At 35.8% G+C, this 5374-nt stretch overlaps 1 long non-coding RNA gene across 1 annotated transcript; it reads left to right on the forward strand.

Annotated features, from left to right (window-relative positions):
* The first annotated feature begins 350 nt into the window (after positions 1-350).
* Positions 351-4793, forward strand: LOC125236963. Its single transcript, XR_007178255.1, has 3 exons — positions 351-484; positions 2034-2084; positions 4722-4793. It is a non-coding gene; the product is annotated as an uncharacterized LOC125236963 (long non-coding RNA).
* The last annotated feature ends 581 nt before the right edge of the window (positions 4794-5374 follow it).

Genomic DNA, 5374 nt, shown 5'->3' on the forward strand with positions numbered 1-5374 from the left:
AGTTAGAGGGCGTCCATTAATCACGTCGTACGTTTTTGACTTAGTTTAAAATACTTGTGGTAATCTTTGATGATATTTTAAGAAAACTATACACAAACTTTAATGAAAAATATTTTTACAGGAAAAAATTGTAAGTAAATTGGTTAAAAATATTCTATTGTTACAGCAGTCTAGTTTTTTTTTATCGAAGCGCTGGTGGCCCAGCGGTAAGAGCGTGCGACTTTCAATCCGGAGGTCGCGGGTTCGAACCCCTAGGCCAAGTTACCTATTGGGTTGGACGGTCAGATGGCAGTCGCTTTCGTAAAACTAGTGCCTACGTCAAATCTTGGGATTAGTTGTCACAGCGGACTCCAGGCTCCCATGAGCCGCGGCGAATGTCGAGATAACGCAAGGTGGATGATGATGTAGCAATCTAGTTTCTAATGATTATATATTTGATCCACAGAAATATTTTCATTCTTAACGTTTTAATTGATGGATGGGGGTGAGTATTATTTCTGTTATTGGGCATAATACACGATTAAGGGCCCACCACTACCCGCTTAACTAAAGGCACAGTATAAGGATGACTCAGACACGGCAGCTCGGCGCGTACTGACGCGACCGGCATCCTCCGGTCTCGCATATACTCTCTGCACCTCGCTGCGTGCGAGCGCTATTCAAGGACAAACGACGCGACGCAACATTTGTTAGAAGAGTTATTACTGGTTTTATACTGCGCTCATGGTTAATGGGCTCAGTTGTCAAATTCGATATAAAATGGCGAATTAGCCTCGGGTTTATCTTTTCATTTTCGGTGGTGCACATGACCCTTAGGGACACTTGCACCAACGAAAATGGAAGGTTAACCCGAGGGTTAACCCAACATTTTATATGGAATTTGACAGATAACAGCCCACTAAATATAAAAAAATAAAAAATAAAAATAAAAATAGCCTTTATTCTACCATAATTCTTAAATAACATTATTTCATTTGCATGCATCATATTTTATCATTTATTTGTATTACATAATTTAAATTCCATTATTTTCTAATCTATACCATTAATTAAATGTGTAACATAAGTGACAATTAATTTAACATTATAATATGTCCTCCATCCATTATATATTTATGTGACAGTTCCTTGAAATTAAATAAAAGACATTCTTACAATCGTTCATACACTTCTAAATGTTTCCACTATGATTATAATTATAAATTCGATGTCACTCTAATAACTACTTTAATACTGAATAAATTAATAATGGTTAATCTTTTATAATTATGGAAGTCGCCTCTTTGGCGTAGGCCTCCCCCAGTGTTCTCCAAGTGTCTCTTTCTTGAGCTACTCTTCTCCATATTACTCCACATCGCTTTCTGAATATGTCTTCCCATCTTGTCTTTGGGTGACCTTTCTTTCGGGTTCCTGGTTGTTTTGGTGGGGTCCATTCTATGATCCAGAACAGCCCACTAACCATGAGTTAAGTGGTTGGTGCAAGTGGGCCTTATACAATTAAATGTAATAACCAGGTAATGCGGTGCATTTTTTATATTTACCTAATATAAAATCACCGTTGCAAAAATACCTTGTATTTAGTAATGCAAATAACGTTATCATACTCACTACCACAAAATATGTTTTGCCATGAAAATATTTTTCTGGATCAAATATAAAATATATTTTAAAGAATAAATAGGTTTCATGCATTTTTTAAATGTATTTTTAAGTATCGCTCGTATAGTCTTTAATCAGTAATAATACATTTACTATATTACATCTGCTTTATTTGATTTCCGTTACTATGACAGAAACTACTTACCCGCTATATTGTTTTTGTTTAATAAAAAAAACCGGCCAAGATCGTGTCGGGCCACGCTCAGTGAAGGGTTCCGTAGTTTCCCGTATTTAAGCGTAGTAATTTCGTAGATAAATTACTTACTTTTATTTGCCTTTAACTCCCGTTAAACTATACGGAAATCAATAAAAACAGGGTGTATAAATCAATGCCATTTATTTCTTTGACATATTTATTTTCGTTTGGTTCACAGGAATCTTATCGCGTACTTATTGCTACCCGATAACGGTGGTTTTTGCTGTGGGTGAGTATGATATGTTATTTGCACTACTTACATACATAAAAAACATTTGATGTGAAAAGAAAAAACCGGCCAAGAGCGTGTCGGGCCACGCTCAGTGTAGGGTTCCGTAGTTTTCCGTATTTTTCTCAAAAAGTACTGAACCTATCAAGTTCAAAACAATTTTCCTAGAAAGTTTTTATAAAGTTCTACCTTTGTGATTTTTTTCATAATTTTTACTTTAAGAGCGATTATTTTCGAAAATAATATTAATATTACCAAAAAACGATCTTAGTAAACCCTTATTAATATAAATACCTATCCAACAATATATCACACGTTGGGGTTGGAATGAAAAAAAATATCAGCCCCCACTTTATATGTAGGGGGGGGGGTACCCTAATAAAACATTTTTTTCCATTTTTTATTTTTGCACTTTGTTGACGTGATTGATATACATATTGGTACCAAATTTCAGCTTTATAGTGCTAACGGTTACTGAGATTATCCGCGGACGGACGAACGGACGGACAGACGGACAGACAGACATGGCGAAACTATAAGGGTTCCTAGTTGACTACGGAACCCTAAAATGTGTGTGAATTACGGAAAAATAGACCGACGTGACGATAAGTGTAAGGCCTGTGTGCGTAGCCGAATGCACAGACGCTCACGAAACGCTCACGATAATATCTCTTTCGTAGCTATCTCTATCGCTCTTACGTATTGGCGCGACTAGGGTTGCAAATAAAAAAAAAAACAAATCTTTTTTTTGAGAATTATGAAAAAAAACATGAAAAATTCCGAGCACCATGTTTTTTTTTAAATATGTTTTTTTTAGATGAACAAATAATTCGACAATAACGGTTTTTCGTGAGTTGTAACGTGTTTCAATAACGTACATTTTAATTCGATTAACATTCAGTATACAAACGTTTATTGGGGAATCTCCGATGCGGCGTGGAGCGTGGAGAGGCGGTGGTGTTGCCAACAGTAAATACTTAAATAGCGATAACTACAAGTACAGATTTCGTAAATGTTACTTTTATAAGACCAGAAATTAAAGTTATTTGATTAAATTCGTTTAATAGTTAACATTATGTCTAAAAACCGTATAAAAGTATTAACTGCTTTGCAAATTTTGAGATTTCGTACATTAGAAAATAAACATACTCCAGAAAAAAAAACTGTTTCCACGGTTTTTTTTTTCAAGCCAGAAAAAATACCGTTTTTTTGCAACCCTAGGCGCGACAGAGCCAGACTACATTTCTTTGACGACCGGTCTGGCTCAGTCGGTAGTGACACTACCTGCTAAGCCGCGGTCCTGGGTTCGAATCCCGGTAAGGGCATTTATTTGTGTGATGAGCACATATATTTGTTCCTGAGTCATGGATGTTTTCTATGTATATAAGTATGTATTCATCTATCTAAGTATGTATATCGTCGCTTAGCACCCATAGTACAAGCTTTGCTTAGTTTGGGGCTAAGTTGATCTGTGTAAGGTGTCCCCAATATTTATTTATTTTTATTTATTTATTTCTGCGGCATTTCGGTGGCGTTTCGCGTCGCAGAAATGCCATTCGGCTACGGGGCTTGAGTGCACGCTTACATTGGACGTGCAGCAGGGCGGGGCGTGCGGCGTGCATATCAAACAGTTGAAGCTCATACAAGTGTCCTGAGTCGACGCTACAAAGGGTGGACGCACACTCGCCCGCCCCGCTGCACGCCCCGCTGAACGCTCCGCTCCGAGCGTCCGCTCAGGCCTTACACTTAGTTAAACGGTAGAACTTTACATGTATACATATACACGGTGCTCGTGAGCATTACGAGATATTTTAACAGCTTATTCCTGATTCCATTTAACTAAAATGTCTATACTTTTCTTGATTTCGCCTAGTTTCAGAGTTATAACAAAATAAAAAAAAACTTATATTTACTCAACAAATGTTAATGCCATATAACGTTGATTCCATTATGGAGAATAGTCTCACTATCCTCATTGATAGATGTCAAAAAGTGAGATATAAACCTTTCAAAAATGAGGTATTTAGATTAAAAAAAAAACATTAAAACTCATTTTAAGTGCCAGTTTTATGAATAAAATTAACTTTTTATGTGAAAATACATTAAAAAATAAAAAAAAATATGGAAAAAAAATTTTTTTTGGCGATTTTTTTTTACCTGTTTAAAAAAATCTTTCTTTTGGCCTCAGAAATGCGTGGTTAAAATCTCTCTCAATGTTCACGAACACCGTGTATGTTACTGTAAAAGCCCGCAGTAGGTACGGTAAATACTGGGTTTTACCGGTAAATCCTAGGTTTTATCAATACCAATAGGTAAAAACCCGAAGAAAGAAATATTTCGAGCTTTTACCGACATTGATTTAGGTAAAACCTAGGTCATAATTTTATCTTAAATTAAAAGTATGATAAACTTACATTTTTTGTCATTTGAGTTAATTAATTATAGTTATTAATTTTCTGCGTGCCCTGAAAACCAGTGCCGCGTCTATTAGACACGGTATTCGCTGAGTGGCATCCTATTTGGTGTACTAGTTATTAAGTATTACTTGTTTTTATTATGTATCTGTATTCCAAATAAATATTTTCTATTCTATTCTATTCTAATAATCAGTTTCTTATAATTTTATTACATTTTCAGATAAATCAAGAAAATGACTGAATAATTCGACCAATCGATAAAATTCTTTCAAATATACGACCCTGAACGGAATTGTGTTTTGATTATCAGCGACTCTTTTGTATTACCGTATTTTATTTATTTGAACGCGTTATGCTCGTGATTCAATAAAATTATAGAATATTTTGCTTAGGACACTTTATTGTTAATTTACCAATAACTGACGAACACCGTGAAACACTAGCTGATCTGCCATTACTTTGCCTGCCAACAAGATCCGGACATAAAAATAAATATACGTACAAAGTAAAATATACATACATACACACATATTTGTATTCCCAAAAGGTTTAGGGGAGTACAAGTTTCAATGCCACTCTTGCAAGGACGAGGGAAGAGAAACGAATTGTGATATTGCAGTGACAGGTTGCCAGTCTATTGCCCACACCGCAATTGAACCCACATCCCACAGTCAACTTCTACGATAACCATGGGAGGAAAGGAGAAGGTGAAATTCTTAACCCGTCACATCATATAGGTTGTTATGTACACTATAAGGCCCAGTACAATTTTCTAGCAATTGACTGAATCATTGAACAGTAACCCACCTCACCTGTGTCATCAATCTGCCTGCCAACAATATATGCCCATAAAAATAAAAATACAAAGCAAAG

This window comes from Leguminivora glycinivorella, chromosome 20 (genome assembly GCF_023078275.1).
Source record: "Leguminivora glycinivorella isolate SPB_JAAS2020 chromosome 20, LegGlyc_1.1, whole genome shotgun sequence".
Lineage (NCBI taxonomy): Eukaryota > Metazoa > Arthropoda > Insecta > Lepidoptera > Tortricidae > Leguminivora > Leguminivora glycinivorella.